Genomic DNA, 18,646 nt, shown 5'->3' with positions numbered 1-18,646 from the left:
AGGTATTGTCTTCAGTATAATTTCAGCTCCATTTCTTTCCTTCTTATTTGGAACTATTGGAGGCTTTTTTCACCTTCGGCCATGGAACTGGGCAGGACGTGGATTTTAGTGTGTAATGTTCCCTAAGAAGCGTGTGTTTCACAAATGTGTGGTGTATTGAAATGTGTATTCTTGCATGCATTCTTTATCTACTTGTTCATGAAGGCAAGAATTTCAACACTAAGAATTGATCAATGGATTACTGTTGCCACTTGGAGGTGTTCCGTATGGTTGTGATGCACCTGCACTTTTCATGACCTTGAACCAATTATTTCACTTTACATACTAATTGTATGAAAAAGAGCCTACCGCAAAACGAGTTTTGCGCGTAACGATTGAGTCATTGGAACGGATTATATTAATTATGAAGGATTCCACTGAACAGATAGTCCCCAAAAAATAGCTAATTTTACTAGCGTAACACATCAATTGTAAAAATTAGTGATGGGCAAAACGGCTCCGAAGCCGGAGCCGGCTCCGACCGGCTCCAGACAATTTCGGAGCCGGCTCCGGAGCCGGCTCCGCACCCACGGCTCTGAGCCGGCTCCGCTCCGACGGCTCCGGAGCCGGCTCCGTACCAACGGCTCCGGAGCCGGCTCCGCACCCACGGCTCCGGAGCCGGCTCCGCACCAACGGCTCCGGAGCCGGCTCCGCACCAACGGCTCCGCTCCAACGGCTCCGGAGCCGGTTTTAACACAAAGGACCAAAATAACTTTTTCAATGAAGTTTCAATCGAGAAAATCCGTAAATAGCGGAGTAGGTCATGTTTAAAAGAATTTATCAAAAAAAAAACATCGATGACTTTTGAATATTGTTAAGAAAGGCGAGACCAACGAATGCTACACAACGTCATGCATGTCAATACTGCAATCACATCGTGTATTGGTTTCCACACGTGCGAGAAGATATATTCGTTTTTTATTACGCTATCATACAATGATGTCTCTATTGAACCGTTAGTTCGGAGCCGTTGGTCTGGAGCCGTTGATTTGTCTCCGGCCCCGGAACGGTGGGCCTGAAGCTGGCTCCGCAGCCGTTGGAACGGAGTACAGAGCCGTTAGTCCGGAGCCGGCTACGGAGCCGGCTCCGGAGCCGTCGGAGCGGAGCCGGCTCCGGAGCCGTCGGAGCGGAGCCGGCTCCTGAGCCGTCGGAGCGGAGCCGGCTCCGGAGCCGTCGGAGCGGAGCTGGCTCTAAAGTCGGAGCCGGCTCCGGAGCCGTTAGTCCGAGCCGGCTCCGGAGCCGTTGGTGCGCTCCGAAACGCCCATCACTACTAAAAATACAAAAGTTCAGTACAAATTTAAGAATACTTAAAAAAGATACAAAATTATGTTCTTTAGTCTGAATCAAATCAAATAATTAATTTAGTGGCTAAAACTTACCGCTTCAAACTACACGAAACATACACTAACTACTTAAACTACACGAAGGATAGCTATATTTTGGCTGAAAATCGCGGCTATACAGCCTCTATCATGATAAAGCTAAAAGGTCTAAATTGCCTAACATCAACATTTGATAGATATCCCATTTAGAGGTGATGTTACACGCAACTTGATCGTACTTAAGCGACCGTTTGGATGTACTTTGCATGCATTGAAGGAAAGTGTATATGACAAGGATTAGAAGGAAAAAAAATCTCAGTGCTCATCGATTTGCTTTCCACAGTTAATTTCCGCGACTCGCACAAACATGTACTGCGTCAGCTTACCACCCCCTTTCTCACGCCACACCTTGTAGTTCCTTCCCTGCAGACTCCAATCACTCATTTCTCCCATTCCTCCCTCTTCCGTGTATCCTGAAACCGGTTCTCTCCCATCCGGTTGACGGTTGACGTATGCAAAACAATTTGGTTGAAATAACTTACAAGCGAAATCATTCCACAAACGCATCTACGGTCAGGAAGGCTGGTGGCAATGTGCGGAAAGTGATAGACTCTCGAAGTGAAAATGCATGTCTTGCGAGCTATCAGAAGCGGGAAACTGCGGGAACAGGGATAGGAGGAAGCGTTTGGAAAGAGCGAGGGATATTTCACGAGACAGACGATGCTGCACATAACTCTTTGCTCGGTATTCGGGACGGGTTTCCCTACATTAGTTCGGGGTTCTCATCGTTCCGTCCCGGCCCTTCCTCGAACTATTAGACTATTGCACTTTCTATCCTGCATCCTGCTTTTGCTTACATACAAACTCAAAAGTGCCGTTCTGTTGCTTGGTTATGCTGTAAATTTACAGCGCACACACTTGTATGGCAATCGGTAACCGTACACCACCGTCGTCAGCTAACGAAGCAAGTAAAAGCAGAAATCACCACTCGCCGACACCAATACCAGTGCAGAAAAGCGCCATCCCAAACCACGAGGTACAACGTGCCGACGTCCGGTGTTCTCACTCTCTCCCATACACTGTGCATTGAGCACGCAAAATTGACAGCTGTTTTTTGTCCTCTCCTTCACATTCCGATCGGAGCTTTACCCGAAGTAGGATGCCCGGTGTGAGAGCTTTTCCCGCTCACCGTGCAGGGCTGTTTGGCGGGATGTTTTCCGTTTAACCGCTCGCTTCGTTACTCGCGCTCTGTTTCGCTCACAGCCTCGCATCATGCATTTCGCTCACACGCCGTATTACACCGTCGAAGGCACGACGACGTGGTGTTAGGGGCAAATGAAGTTAACAGGCAGAAAAACCGGCTTCCTGTGGGTTGCTGATGGCTGCCGATGCATGGCCGAACAGGCCGAAAAGGCGGCGAGGGGATAAAAACGACCGACGTACGGCCGAGCATCCCAGCCGAACGTTGGCAAACCATGTGGCTGAAGCAATAAAAATACGAGATGCGAGAAAACAAGAGAGACGAAAAACGAAGCACCTTGCTCTTGCTGGCGGGAGTGAAACCCAACGATGGAGGCGCATGGAGGTGCCCAGCACGTTACACGCTACACGGCAACTCGTTGGACGAGCAGGTGAAATCGTGGAGGTGGGACGGTCTCCCCAGCTTGGATGCTGAAGTTAGTGTGCTGGGCGAGATGAGATTTCCTTCTCGGGGCCGATCCGAACGCTTCAGTCTTCTGTGCAGTTCTGACCCGTACGGCCGCGCGCGCTGAACGCTTTTGATAAATTTTCTTATTCCGCCAAACCAACAAAACCACAACAGTTTCCATTACAATCCCATTACATCGTCCTCCCGACCAGTCAGCCAACCAGTCATCCAACCCGCCAACGCTCCATTGCGCGAGCAGTAGCAGCAGCCACATCCGTGTAATAGTGATTCGACCGAATTACGGTTTCTCCTCGTGCATTCCTGTGCAAGTTCGGGTTGGTATAGTTGATTGTTTGCTGATAGCTATATGCTCACCGGTCATTACAAAGGGCAGTCCTCGGTTTTGGCATCGTATTATTCAATTCCTTGATCACAGGCAGGCAGTGCGATAATTCATATTCCGCGAGTTTAACTACAACCAATCTTTTCTCGTAAAAACGCGAACAAACCACGAGATTGAATATAGTGCTGGAAATTGTGGAGTTCTTGAAAACGCATAGCATATCTGTATAACTGCATCTGAACGGAGAATGCAGAGAATCTGATTCTATTGAGTAGTGAATTGAAAAAAAATCCTATTTTTAAATCGTATCGCATATATTTTAAGTTGTATTTCTGTTCAGTGTAGTTCATAATTGATAATAATGAACAAAACAATGTAAACAATTTATAACACAACCTGACGTGTAGAAACACAGTCAAAAATCGTACTAACAGTGAACCAATTAATAATTGATCTTATTTACCAAAATCATCCGCCACACTTCCCAAATGCGTTGTCCACCGGTCTACAAACTATGTAATAAACATTAACACGTGCACAATCATCGGTAGGGAAGGAAACTTCCACACAAAACCCAGCACGTTCGCTAATGCCATAGACACGTGCTGCCTACAAAACAGTCTAATGGTCGGAAGTTGTTTGTGTCAAAATCATTTAGTACTGGTGGCCATTTCGTGCGAAATAACTCCTTTAAATGGATTACTTTTATCGTACAACAATCGATTACTGTGACACAATAAATATCCAATGGTAGACCCTTAGTGTGCCTAGAAGCAGGTATTACACCAAAGGTAATACTGCAAAAAGGATAGTGAAGTGTTGTTCAAAGTGTGCGAACCTTTTTGTTTTTTGTTTTGTAAGTGCTCTGTTCATTGACCTTTCATGTTGGCAAATAATGTAGAAGACCGATAATTTGAACGTGGCAATGTTTTGGTAATAAAAAAAAACGATACAACTTTTAAAGCAATTAAGGATAGTGGTGCGATTCATTGCTTTTACAACTGGAAATAATGCAATATATTTGTCTGTAAGATCATGTTTGAGAACAATTGGGATTTGATGTTCGAGGTAAGCCTTTTTTATGTATAATCATACCTTTCCTTACCCAAAATATTAATGCCTTTCATCAACCAAAACCAAGGTAAAAGATACAAAACTCAGAAGTGAATTACAGCACGGATCAGTATAAAACTCATATCCTTACAAATCATGTTGTAACGGCATTAGAAAACTGTAATTTAAATATATGGAGCATATAAACGCAACAACTATCAATGAATAGTCAGTTTAAAGAACCCGTAAAACGTAAACTGCCAACACATCATCCAACGACTTCCATTGCATTGCATCATTTTGCAACCTCTTCGCAAACAAATTGCACCATTAAAAAGGGGTGTGCAGGTACCGACACCACCTTCAGCAAGCATTTCACCGGTTTGATGAACGTGTTCCAGGTCGAACTGATTTCTCGATATCGTACGCTGAGATTTTACCATTTCCACGTTTGCACCTACTTTAACGTGCCGTTAGTGCAGCCAGGCTTAAATATCGCTGGATGGTAATCAAATCGACGGCGAAACGAACCGTTTCGAATCGTGCTGATAAAGAAAGAAGGATATTCGCCCCCGAGATACAGAGCAATCGGAGGAAGAAAATTTCTTGCCGTAATCCGTGATATTTATAGATTTATTATTATTTTCACTCCTCATTCTTGCTGGTTGGTTCGTTGGTTTGTTTTTCACCTCCCTTCCTTTCCCGCTTCCATTCCCGTACGATAGCGTTTCCGTCCAGCCGTAAATGGTCCGCCAACGAAAGCGCGCACAGCAAGTAGCAATCAGTGTGAGAACTGGCTCCGGTTGCTCTTTTCTACGCTTTCAAGTTGCGGCATTGCACATTTGTGATCTTGGTATCGGTGCTGTTGGGATTTTTTTTCGTACCTCTGCCTAGCAGCCTAGCAGTACAAATGCCCTGCGGTACCGTTGGCTTTCTTCCGTCGATTGTGCCCAACGTTCCCTAGCCACGAGGGCAATGGACCGTTCTGCAACGGTTCGATCCCGGTTCTGATTATGGTACAGAACGGTGATGGTACGGATGGTTAACGCAACCACGCGGCGGATTTGCACCGGCAAAAGGTGTTTCATGGTCGAGATAAAAAGAAAAAGCGCACCTTTGTACCCGGATCAGCACGGTTCGGGTGGGAATAGTGGGTTATGAAGCGAACACGAGAATGCGGGAAGAATTGATCGAAGCGGAAATGGAATGCTCTAGCCTGTGAAACGACTTTCTAAGTTTGCTGTCTTGCGCTAGGTTTGTCCATAAAACAACCATTCCCGCTCCCTCTCTCTCTCTCTTTCCATCCCCCATTCACAGTCTCCGACCACCCCCTCGGGTTGAGAAAGTCGAAAGGTAAGCACAACCTGACGTCAGTTTGTGTATGGGTCCGAAAGTCGTCAGCCCACCTTTACCCAACGACCTATGGAAAAGCTCCGGAAGGTTCAGCAAAAATTGCAAGATGAAAAGGAGCCGCTCTTGGTGGAGTACACAAATTTCCCATCACAAATATTTCTTCCATTTGCTCCGTCCCTTCCGAGACCGGTTTGAGGTTCGGCCAGATCTTGCTGCTTGTCCTACAGTTCTTATCCACCTCATTGGCCCATTACATTACATCACTTCATTGGCACGGATCTGACGGATTCACTGGTGGAAAAAGGAAAAATCTATTCCCGCAAGACTACGTCGCGTAGTTGAGAAAACATCTAAGCCATAAAATAGATATGCTTTTGCTTCCCCGTACCAAAGGTATCGAGCGACAGCAATGGTGGGTAGTCTTTAAGCATACCACCATAAAGACTGTGGGCTTTGAAAAATCTTACCAAAATGAAACACTCACAAAACCGTCTCCCAGAAGGCAAAACGTGGTCTCCCTTTGATGATTTCGGTTTGAGCTCTTTACTTTCTGCTCTTCCTTCTTTATTTTTTTGGCAACACACAAACTCACCACGCAAAAAATGTGAAAAAGCTGCTCATTTTCCGGTCCTTCCGCAAGCGTCCATTTCCTTCGCCATAGTCGTCTCCAAAAGTAAATCAATATTTTGCAATAAACCCGTCAAAAGTAACGCAAGTTACCTGAACTTTGTCGATGAATTGGTGTTCTATTTTGGCTTTTCCTTTTATCCTTCTCCATCTTCACGCAATTTTTCGTTGCGCCTGATCCAAGGCTAAGAAGCAAATGAAATCGATACCGAAAGCACTTAAACCACATTCTACGCCTTCGAAAGTCTAAATTTAAACCTTCTTTGTCATCCCGATTATTCCCGTAAATGATTAATCCCCTACCCATGCCACTGCCATTGATTGAAAAGTCTTCCTGCTATTTACAGTCACATTTCTTCAGGAAAGATTTAGATTCGCTCCGTTCAAGCAGCTCGTGCTGGAGCAGATCACACTTTTTTAGGCCCAGCTTTGTTGTTCAATAATTAGTTCCAGCAAATTCCTTTCGAGAAGAAATTAACTCACCCTTCGAAGTTGACGACGGTGTCGCTCCGGTTGGAGACCGGCAACCTCAACGACCGGCTTGCCCGGAATTTCTTTGTCTGATTTGCATACTCGAGTAACAGGAAACCGAAGTATTGATGGAAAAGTGATAAACATGGGTTTCGGTGAACCGCTTGCCGTATGCTACATTCGGAAAGAAAGATAGATGCTCTCCGCCAGTTGCCCTAAATTAGACATCAATGGTTCTTCAGCAAGAACTTCCAATAAGGCTCGTATTTCAAGCGCGGTTGTATTGTCTTACTTCCCATGATACGTCAAAGCAGACTCACCGCAGCAGCTACCTGTCTGTCCATTTTGATTATCCTTTGATAGGCTGTTCCATGCCGTTCAAGTTACGTTTCGAGGCGTTTCATTGGGTGGAGTGATTTTTACTTACAGGGGATGTACGAAATTTTACTTCTCCGAGTAATTTCAACAATGCCATTGAAATTTGGAGAGAATTAGTATTATTTTACCGATACCTGATCGGTATTATCCATGAGAAATGGTTTAGTTTTGCACCCGGATAATATTGTGGGATAGGGTTTTTCGTTTAACATTATTTATGGTTTTGTTGTTATTTTTTATCATCATTTAATCAGATTGCATTTGTCACAGTAAAGAGAAAGTATTCTATAAGTAATAAGTAACGAATCAATATTTTAATTGTATTTTACTAAAAACTATCATTCTTAATGTCAAGTCTAAAATGTATTCCAAATAACGTTTAAAATAAAATTTTATTTTAACATATTTGTAAAAAAATCAATATAATTATATTAAAAAATATTTACTTTTCCCATAATTCATCGAAGTGAACGGTCAAATTTGTGAAAAAAATGCACAATTTCCATGAATTGCTCTTCGTAAGATTCCGAATGTTACATGGTTATCATTTCTGTGTTTTTTAACGGAGAATCATTCCAGTTAGCGAACTTCCAGTTCAAAAAAACTCCAGTAAAACACATCCAGTTAGCGGTCACCTACCAACACTTAAACAAGGTTGAAGTTTGGCGTATTTACTTGGTATCACTTTGTAGAAACATAGAAAATATAATACGTGCTTGCATAAAGATAGACCAGAATAAATAATAACAAGATCCATTTCAAAAGTTTCAAAAGTTTTCAATAACCCAACCAAACATACGTTGACGACCAGATTTACGAAGCCACGACTCACGCCAGAGACTGCCGAACTTTCATCCACTTCGACCAACATCCATCTCATTCGTATCATATTTTATCTCTCCCTTCGCACATATATTGCACCAAAGTCATGAATACAAAAGCAACCCCGCTCCCGAAACAACACCGGTCGTGCGAATATTCAATTTCATCAAAGCATCAATTTGAATAAAATGGTTCTCCCCTTACGGTGTGGATACGGGCGGTGGAGAAATATTTATTATTTCGAATTATAGTGTAAATTGTAACCAAATTTGCTCCTTTTTCGATCCTTACCATCCCGACCGGCTGGTATCCGCCATTGCACCCACTGAAACCCACTGGAAAAGGATTCTACCCCTTGTGCGGAGCTGTAAAACTGACAAACACACGAGCAACAACAACAACAAACGTCTCTCTGATCTCTGACTTCTGCTGAACGCTCGCCCGCCCGCTAGTGTAATCTACTCTCAAAGGATCCTTTCTTTGCTCTCGTGCGTTCAAAGAAAAAATAAAAATAAAGCAGGTGGACCCGGATTCACCGTACTGGCAGCTTCCTGCAGCGCCAATACTGACGGGGCGCCCTTGGCAGGAAAGTGGAACGCTTTGTGCGCCTTGGTACTGTCGAACAGTGCCGTAAGAATCAAGTCATCCGGACAAACCTCGGCAAAAGAAAGCAGATCCTCACCAGCAGCCCGGCCGGTTGCTTGGTGGTACCGCTGCTGCTTGCTCCATTTCGTTGCGCGAAGTCCACCGCCGTTTGGCGTCCGTTACGTTGCGAGCGAACCTCTGCGGGGCATTAAATATTCAGTATGCGTAAATATACTTTTTTAACGAAAAATATGGTCGGTGGCAAAAAAAGGAACAGGCTCCGCTGGTCGATCCACTGGGAAGGGCACCGAAGTGAAGGGTATACGTGAGGTATGCTTTTTTATTTCTGCTACAACGTCTGTAGCAGCACAACCTGGTGTCGATTTTGAAAGGATCTGCCGGTAGAAAAGGATATTCAGTAACAATGAGAGTGAGCATAAAACATACACACACAAACAAACCATTCCTGTATTAAACATACGAGCACCATAGTGCTTGCCGCACGAAAAACGTAATCCCGTAAGCGGTCTTTGTGCAAATAATTACTGCAACAAAGAATTTGTTTACTAACTGCTCCAAGTGCAACCTTCAATGGCGTTTGCGTGTCATACAATGTGGTTTATATGAGGGAAAATTGTAATTGTAATATTCATATGACAATTGCGTACGCTGAATTACTTAAGCTCATATCAAAGGGCTTAAAACCATTCAAACAAACATTGGTCCAAAACCGCGAATAATTTAAGGTGCTTCTTATTTTCACATTACTTTGGCCATCAACTCACCATACTTTTCCAGATTGCGACCGCCACAAACAAAGCACTACAGACGGTGAACAGTAAAGTACGACACAAATTTATGCACACCACTAGCAATGATGCCCGAAGTATCTGGGGAATCTATCCCAAACAAACACATACACAGCCCCACTTTACAATGCGGCTATCGGCATGAAAGTAAACCTTAGAAAATAATAACTTCTCTACGGATAATTTGTTAGCTGATTGAATGTTACCCTGCTGAATTTTTTATCAGGCCCCAAATGGTCGGTAATCAGAGATGGGAATGACTTATTGAAACGTACTTTGGCGTTGGAGTGTTTATCTCACATACGACACGGGCGGCATTGGGTCACCACCCGGAGGCTGGGGTGGCGGTAATGGTTTATTTTATTTCTACGTGTGTTTTTTTCTTCTCTTCATGTTTATTTTGCTTCATTTTAACTCAGTTCATTTCGTTTTGCGTCAATTTAATGTTTGCAAAACGGCCTCGCCGAGCAGGTCTCTTACCATCCTTTGCCAGCAAGACAAACACCGACAAGCATTAGGCACACATTTACCCTTTCCAAACAAATTCCCACGCAGCATTTGTTGGGTTGGTGCTATTTTGTTATCCTACCTTTTTTCTGTCTATTTCGGCAAATGAACATTGTTAGTACGCTGCTATTCGGTATGGTTACACGTACCTACAGCAAATGTGTCATACGTTGTAAGTGCCGGAGGAAAATCTTTGCCAGATTTAAGGACGTCTTTATTGACAGAGTTTTTGGATTTACATTTAGCGCTTTGGTTTTGGCAATGTTGCATATAAGTCATTAACTTTTCCTACATCATTAATTTAACAACTAGAGGGTTATTAATTACACTGAAGCAAGTACATAATCTTGAAGTACTTGATGATAGATTGTTTTAGCATGACGTTTGACGTCTCTATCTCTGTTCGTCAATAATAAAAAAAAACAACGACAACATCAGAATCCATGTTAAGACAAGATTTTTATTTATGCTTTGCCATGTAAAGCCCATCCAGAAGCGATGATAAGAAAATCCCATTCGGCAAGCCAAAGAAGATATATTAACACAACAAAATACTTGACATTTTCATGTGGGCTGAACACGGATAAAGTGAGGCAAATATACAACAGCCCAGCAGCTAGACGGCAGCTGCTCTGCATGCTTGACATTCCATCAAAGTGTTTCGCTACTTCAAAAACCAGAAGGACGCTAGCGTTCAATTTGTTTCATTTCGAGGAACAACCTAAGCGGTACATACAGGCGCGATTGCATGAAAAAGATATCAAAAGTCCTACCCCAGGCTTCTTGCTCCAGCCACGCTACCTGCCACGTTGCCCAAGCTTTATGTCTCAGTGACAGCTTTCGCGCAGGATCAGCAGGAGCGGTAGGTCGCTCAATAAACATGATGGAAAAGATTCTGCACAGTGCCATAAACACCGCACCGTATCGTACCGGCACTTTCCAAAAGTTAATTGAGTGAATTTGTCCCCTGATGTCAAGCGTGCAGCTCGTTTTTTTTTACTTCCGAGTGGATTGTATATTTTTCATTGAATTTTGCATCCTTATGGTACGCGATGTAATTTGGCTTTCCATTCAAATGGAAGGGAAAAATACTGCGGGCAACAACAAAAAAAACAATAATCTGCAAGATTCTGCTGTGCGACAGATTGACATCCCATGGTGAAGGTTGTGGTGACAATTTTAAAAATATTTTCATTAAGCTGTCACACCCTACGGATGACCAATTTGTTTTCTATGAGTAGCCTGTACAATACAGTAATGCATTTCAAATAAAACGAAAAAAAAATCAAACAAATGTAAAATATTTGAATTTTCAATGATTTCGATAGCCCAATATTTTGCTACCTCCGGCGTAAGTTTTACATGTTGATTCTCACCATTTTTGTTTATGGAGACGCATGGTCTTTTACAATATTCCGTGAACTTGATAGAATGAAGAAGACCCACAATATCTAATATTCTTTATTTATATTACCATTATCAACATTTACAGTTACATAGATATCTCTTATATGTTTGAGTTTTGTTTAAATTCGAGACCAAGTTTACAAAACAATAGTCTTACTTTTTTACATCTTTAGAAATATGATGGACATTAAAAGGTTTTTCTTCATTTTGGCTATACGACCCCCGCGGTCATGCCAGCGTATAAAGATTTCCAAAGCTTATTTGGGTACCACATAGCCGGGTATTCGTCAGTCCTTGCTACGGGGGACGATACATACGATGCTTGAACCCACGACGGGCATGTTGCTACGTTGCGTGTGTTGACGACTCTACCATGGTATCGCCCCGGGATTTAAAGGTTGAAGACCTAATATAATTTAACATATAACATTTTAACACACATTTGCCTGATGTAAAGTTCTATTTGTAAGTCGAATTGACGCATGAAACCAAACATGTCATCATACCTGATAATGATATCTAAATCAATTACTTGTAAATTGCACTGTACGTGTAATTTGCCATGTGCCTGCGATGTTAAAATATGAAATATGAAATATAAACCAAATAAACATGCCAACAGGCAGGAAAATGGATCGGAAACAACATTTCACCAATGTTTCGTTAACAAAATAGTATAAATGCTAATATTATTAGTATTAAAGCTTACAATTTGATGAATAAAGATGTCACTTGCTACGATTTGATTGATGCGTTCTTCTCATTGCGATACAGTCGGCTTCTGCGCCTGTTCTGCGCCTGTTTGTGTGCGTAACAACATATGATGAACGATTTTAATTGTAGGTCTTCTAAATAGTTTTTGGTATGAATGTCAATCCAAACTAATTGAAGAATAATGTGTTGGACCGGGCTATGGAAGGCTTCAACATGTTTCAGAGAACAGGAGTATTTTTTTGGTTAAATTAATGACATTTCTTATTGTTCCAACCAATTTAATACATTCAAATTTGCAAGCCAATTAAGCATGTATAGCTATAAACCCTTGTAAGAAACATTCAGCTACGAAATAGCATTTAGCAAACTACTCACTAAGATGTAATTCTACATTCCTCGCGTTGCCAGCTGATTAGTCTTGCCATTCGTATCCAAGGGCAAATAGAAACGATGGAACCTATGTATGACTCAATTTACCTACGGGTACATTTTGATGATGGAACAGTCGATGCGGTGACAGTGAATTAATTGCACGTACTTACCTATCACTCTCACCGACGACCAGCACGCTTGTCGGTCATATACACACACACACCTGGTCATCGTTCGGATGAGTTGCCTCCAGTGCTGGAAATATGATATGATTCTAATTAATTACTGCTCTTCATGGCACGACACTTCAGAGACCGTTCCATTCGATGCAGTTTTGCCATGAAGAGCAGGGAGCAGTTTGCCGAATGGAATTTGATTGGCACAGTACAGTTGGTGCACATGCAGTAGATAATCAACATTGAAAAATTCAATTGGTTTAATCTCACCGACCTGCTTCCCTAATCAGCTGCGTGAGCAAAAGAGACATGCTTTATGCTCAACGCGGCAAGCAACTACGGCAGAGGCATCATATCTACCACCATGCCTATGCCAGTACGGTGAACGCTTCGGCTAGACTGTGCGTTCTGTAGAGCGTAGTGACACCTTCCTACACGAGCCGTCGCAAAGCTCGCAAAAGCTGTTCAAGTTCGCCACTCTCGCCCCAGTGCTTAGTCACGCTCTTATGATAAAGCGTAATCGGATGGACAAAAACCGCACGTTACCCTTCCGGCGGGTCAACCGCACGGGCACCTTTCGCCTGGGATCCCGGTACTTTTCGTCCTCGCGCGGAAGCTTTACCTTCATCCCTGATGCTACGCCACACCGCACGATGTGCTGCCTGTTCCGAAGCAGATACAGCTGAAAATTTCCACCTCACTGAGCGTAATCCGCACGCTCGTCTATCCAGCCGAGTGCAGTGCTTCCAACCAACCAAATCCACCGCCCGAAGTACCGTACCACACGCTGATGCACCGTGCAGCAGCGTTGCTTGGAGCCTAAAACGGTCACAGAGCAATCGTCATTACCGACATTATCGTCATTACTGTTTCGAGCTTGAGCGCTCGCCTATTTATACATAATCGTTATTATGCCATAAAATAATATTATTTTACTTCACTTGACACTACCGAGCGTTCGGTCTCGATCCTTGGTCTACAATTTTTCTTGAGCATCATCGTGCTCAGCAGCTAGCTCACTTGCAACGAGGAACAGAAATGCTCGGGTTTAGGTTCTCTTTTTGTGTTTGATGTGCGCACAAACACACATCACGCTGTAAGTTGTTGCAAGGGCTAGGATTTACCCAACTAAGAAAACACCTCGCACCTGCCTTTTCCACATCACGCAGGATTTAGCGAGTGGCGTAATATTCCTGTGCCAGCAACATGAAAGTAAAATTCCTTTCGGTTGAGCTGAAATTGAAACGCCAACCACTTGCCCATTTTCTCATGGTTATTTTCGAGCGTGCAAAGATGGAATGTTTGATTACACTTTGTGATGGTGAGCGACACGGGCGTGTAAAAGCTTTATAGTGGTACCTGAAGTGTTGAAACAACTTATCCAACCATAAGGTACTGATACACTCAATATCAGAGGAGGAGTGCCAAAATATGTTTATATATGCACCGCAAGCAAAATTTTGTTCGCTTGCGGCCTTAGAGACAATATTTAAATTATTACTATCATATGCTAGAGATCGAAACATATAATAGCTTTTTTGTTAAACTTATTAATTGGCCCTTACTAATATTAAGACAAAGGCAACTTCAATTGAAATGTTAGAAATTAGATTAGGTAGAAGTATATTAAGGGGCAACAAGATTATGTGTTTAATACATCAATTTTCCCATATTTTGTAAACAACTCAAGTGTAAGAGTGATACGGTAAATTCTTTGCTACAAAACATCGATTGGTACATTCATGCACTATTTCATTATCTTTGTTATCTAAAATACAAACAATTTGAACTGCTTGTTCCATATTACTGTAATCTTGCCCCAAGACAGGTGTCCGCTAAACTGTCTTACGTAGAGAATCTTAAAAGCTTAACTATGCGTGTGTTTACTTCCAATCATACTCTTCCCGGTCCTGTCTCCTTTTCTTCCTTTTCTTTTCACAATCTTCTTGATTTTGAACAAATGTCCATTTTATAAGAAACTACCTCGACATACCCCTTACCACTCGTGATAAACCTATTCATTCTAGTTTTTGACCTACCTAAAGCACCGGTTTTCCATGTACCCGAGTACTTAACGAACAAGTTTGCAACATGATTGTTTAATCCTCGGCCCCGAACGAGTTTCGGCTTTAGCTGGTGCTTGTAATGCACGTGCAGTAAGTCCCGTCAACAGGGAGCACCGTCAGCAACTTTATACAAGTGAACTTTTCGCTACTTGATAGTACCTACCACTTGGATGGCCTCCGGAGAACTCGCTACGCCAGTAGTCTGCATGTTCTACTGGCAATTGAATGTTAATTAAGTTGTTAAATGTATGCCAGCTTAATGGAGATTTCACGTACCCATTAGCTAGCATTAGACAGCATCTATCCGCGAAGGACAATGCATGGAACGGGCTTGCAGTGACGTCGAGAGTCTATCAATTGTTAAGCCGTCATATTATCATAATAACATATCTCGGGGAAAGCACATTACGGCCGGTCCTGGTAGTCAATGCAGCCAGAAATATAATAGATCGATGAAGCCGCCCGCCTGAACTGCACTGATGGCAGATGATGGATTGCGTGGCATCAGCTCTGTTTATGACCCTGTCTCTCTCTCTCTGTCTTTGTGTCCCACTAGAGAGATCTCTCTCTCTCTCTCCTTTATCTCTCTCTCACTCTCTCTCTTGTCCTGAATACCTCGGACCACGTCATATGCTGTATACCTTCTGTTGCCTCGAGCAACAGAATTTTCTCTACTTGAAAAGTCCGCGAATAGTAAACGCAAAAAGTTCTTTTAACACTTTATTCAAACGGAAGGGTTAAAAAAATACTCTTTCTTCCGGGACTTTAGTACGCGAGAAAAGGGCGCTTCTTCAGCCGTCGTTCCTTAAGTACCCTTTCGCTCGTTCCCGCTCGGCGCTACGGTCGATGCCCTTTCCCTTCGGTGGTTCTTCGGTTAATCTTCGTGCTAACAGTTGCAAATATGGCTGAGTCATGTTGAAATATTTCGCCCTACGATCGTGGCATCGATGGCATCCTCTCTACGAAGTCAGCGCCCTCTATGTTTAGTTGCTCAAACTAGCATCACGATGAACGGACCGTTGATGTTTGTCAACAGTCCCCCCAGTGTTTGTAAACAACACTTCATTTGTCCGATACGTCGATAACTGCTATTTTGACAGCTGGGCGCTCGAGCACTTTACCGGATGCTGTCTGCACGTGCACCCGCCGTACTTGACCGTCATTTGATTCGATCACCTTTACAATGCGTCCTTTCGGCCAGCATCCACGGGGAAGAGTCTCGTCGATTATTAGTGCGATGTCACCCTCTGCGATCGGTTTCACCGGTGCGTGCCACTTTGTGCGCCGTGTTAAAGTGGGCAGGTAGCTGGCCAACCACTTTCGCCAGAATACGTCAGCGTATATTTGTGATGTTTTCCAAGTGTTTTTAACATTTCGGGCGAGGGGTCCACTGTGGTGATCGGTTTGGCACCGGATGATGAGCCCACAAGAAAGTGATTTGGTGTCAAAGGGGCGTCTTCTTCGCGATCAACCGGAACATCAGTCAATGGGCGTGAATTTATGATAAACTCAACTTCGATCAACCAACTGTTGAATACGGCATCGGTCGGATACTTAGTGAACTGAATGTTCGTTAACGTTCTTTTTATCGACCGAACGAGCCGCTCCCATGCTCCTCCGAAATGCGGAGCCGCTGGAGGGTTAAACGTCCACTTGGTGCTGGTAAGGCTAATTCCATCGACGATCTTATCAACATCTATTTCTTTTAGGGCTTCCTGAAGTTCGCGGCTCGCGCCTACAAAATTGGTTCCTCTATCGGATATGGTTTCGTTGGGTACGCCCCGGCGAGCTATAAAATTTCGCAGTGCTAATATACAAGAGCTTGTTGATAATGTGTGGGCCACTTCAATATGCACTGCGCGTATCGTTAAACAGGTAAATAACACTCCCCATCTTTTTTCGCTTTTACGTCCATTTACCACGGTGAATGGGCCAAAATAGTCAATTCCGGTATGCGTAAACGGACGGGCAAATGGTGTGAGGCGACATTCGGGTAGATTTCCCATCATCGGTTCTCTGGGTCTAGCATCTTTTATACGGCAAAACTGACACCCATTTCTTACTCGGTGACACGCTGCTCTCAAAGCGGGTATATCGTAGATTTGACGTACTTCATTCATTATAGTGAGGTGGTTCATATGGCGGTACTTCCTATGATATCGATCGACGATCAAATCGGTAATGTAGTTGCTTTTAGGAAGGATGATAGGGCGTTTCGTCTCCTCGCTGATAAAGGCACAAGCGTCGATTCTACCTCTCACTCTCAAAATTCCATTTTGATCCATGTAAGGGCTTCTTTTGTATAATTTACTGGAGGGAGGTAAACGAGGCTTAATATCGGGGTGGTCTCTGCAGTGTAGAAGCATTTTATATTCGTCGTGGAAAGCTTGTTGCTGTACTTCGCGTATTATGCTTAACTCGGACAGTTGCAGCTCTCCCATTGTTAGTGCTCCCACTTCTCGTCTTGCTTTATCTGCCTTCGATATTCTGCAGTTGTTGATGAAGCGCCAAACGTAACCAATCGAGCGTTGTAACCTTAACCACCTTGAAAAACGGTCTAATTTAAAAACAGGTTCTCGTACTATATGAGCGCATATCGTTTTTCGCAGCTCTTCATTTGTCACTAGACCGTCTACAGTTTCTTTTGGCCATTCTGATTCTGGTCGACTTAGGAATTGGGGTCCACTGAACCACTCGCTGGCCGTGAGATGTCGGCTCAGCTTCGACCATTTGGTACCCTCGTCGGCGACGTTGCTTTTGGTAGAAATCCAATGCCATTCATTTGCCTCTGTATTTTCTAATATTTCGCCAATCCTGTGTGCTACGAATGTACTGTACCTTCGATGATCGGAATTAATCCATAAAATTACATCTTTAGAGTCGCACCAAAAGAAACGCTGTATGACTTTTTCTCGGTGTGCATTGGTTATACTCTTAGCCAGTCTGGTACCTAAGACGGCTGCTTGGAGCTCGAGTCGTGGGACTGACAAGTACTTCAAAGGTGCTACACGGGTTTTCCCGCCGATGAGTGCTATCTCGACATCATCCTTGCTTGAAAATCGAAAGTAGGCCACAGCGGCAAAACCATCTTTTCCAGCGTCTACAAATACGTGAAGCTGAAGTTTAGAGGTCTCTAGTGATAAAGACTTACGGTAGCATCGAGGAATGGTTATTGTTTCTAGATGCGGGAGACATGCTAGCCATTCATTCCATCTTTCTTTAAGCTCATACGGGATTGGCTCATCCCATCCAGTACCACTTCTCCAGACCTCCTGGAGCAGAACCTTCAAGTATAGTAATAGTCCTGCAATGAGGCCTAAGGGATCAAAAATCCTCATTAACACCTGAAGGACTTGACGTTTCGTCGGGACTATATTCCCTTGCAGAAGCTCGGAGTTTAGCATAGGCGATCGGAAGCAGAATGAGTCGGTTTGTATGTCCCACCACATACCTAATATTTTCTGTGTCGCAGATAGTTCGTTGATGTTGAGCTCCTTTTGAGTAGATGTGCTTCCTGTGGCATAATTGAAAACCTCTGGAGAGTTAGACAGCCAGTTATGGAGAAGGAAGCCACCTTCGCCATGTATTTTGGTTACTTCATATGCTAAGGTTTTCGCTTCCATTACCGTCTCTGTACTAATGAGCATATCGTCTACGTAGTGGTCTCTCTTTATACATTCGACTGCACGAGGATGCGATGTGGCATATTTGTCTGCGTTAAGGTTTTTCACAAACTGCGCACTGGTGGGAGAGCAGGCCGCTCCAAACGTCATTCTTTGCATGACATATTCATCAGGTTCAGTTTGTTCTCTATTCCAACGCCATAGGAATCTCTGGCTATTTTGGTCGTCTTCCTTTACTAAGACCTGGTGGAACATCTCTCGTATATCAGCGGCCACTGCCACTCGATATTCTCGGAATCTTTGAAGTACTGATGTAAGGGAGGACAGTAGA

The 18,646-nt window shown here is 43.5% G+C and overlaps 1 protein-coding gene across 1 annotated transcript in view; it reads left to right on the top strand.

Moving 5' to 3' along the window:
• Positions 1-3,099: 3,099 nt before the first annotated feature.
• LOC120893722 (poly(rC)-binding protein 3) overlaps positions 3,100-18,646 on the top strand; it is a 134,237-nt gene continuing 118,690 nt past the window's right edge. The window contains exon 1 of the mRNA XM_040295778.1: positions 3,100-3,344. The gene's annotated coding sequence lies outside the window, so the exon portion shown is untranslated. The remainder of the gene's footprint in view (positions 3,345-18,646) is intronic.

Source organism: Anopheles arabiensis, chromosome 2, assembly GCF_016920715.1.
Source record: "Anopheles arabiensis isolate DONGOLA chromosome 2, AaraD3, whole genome shotgun sequence".
NCBI lineage: Eukaryota > Metazoa > Arthropoda > Insecta > Diptera > Culicidae > Anopheles > Anopheles arabiensis.
This window is presented reverse-complemented; position numbering and strand designations above follow the sequence as displayed.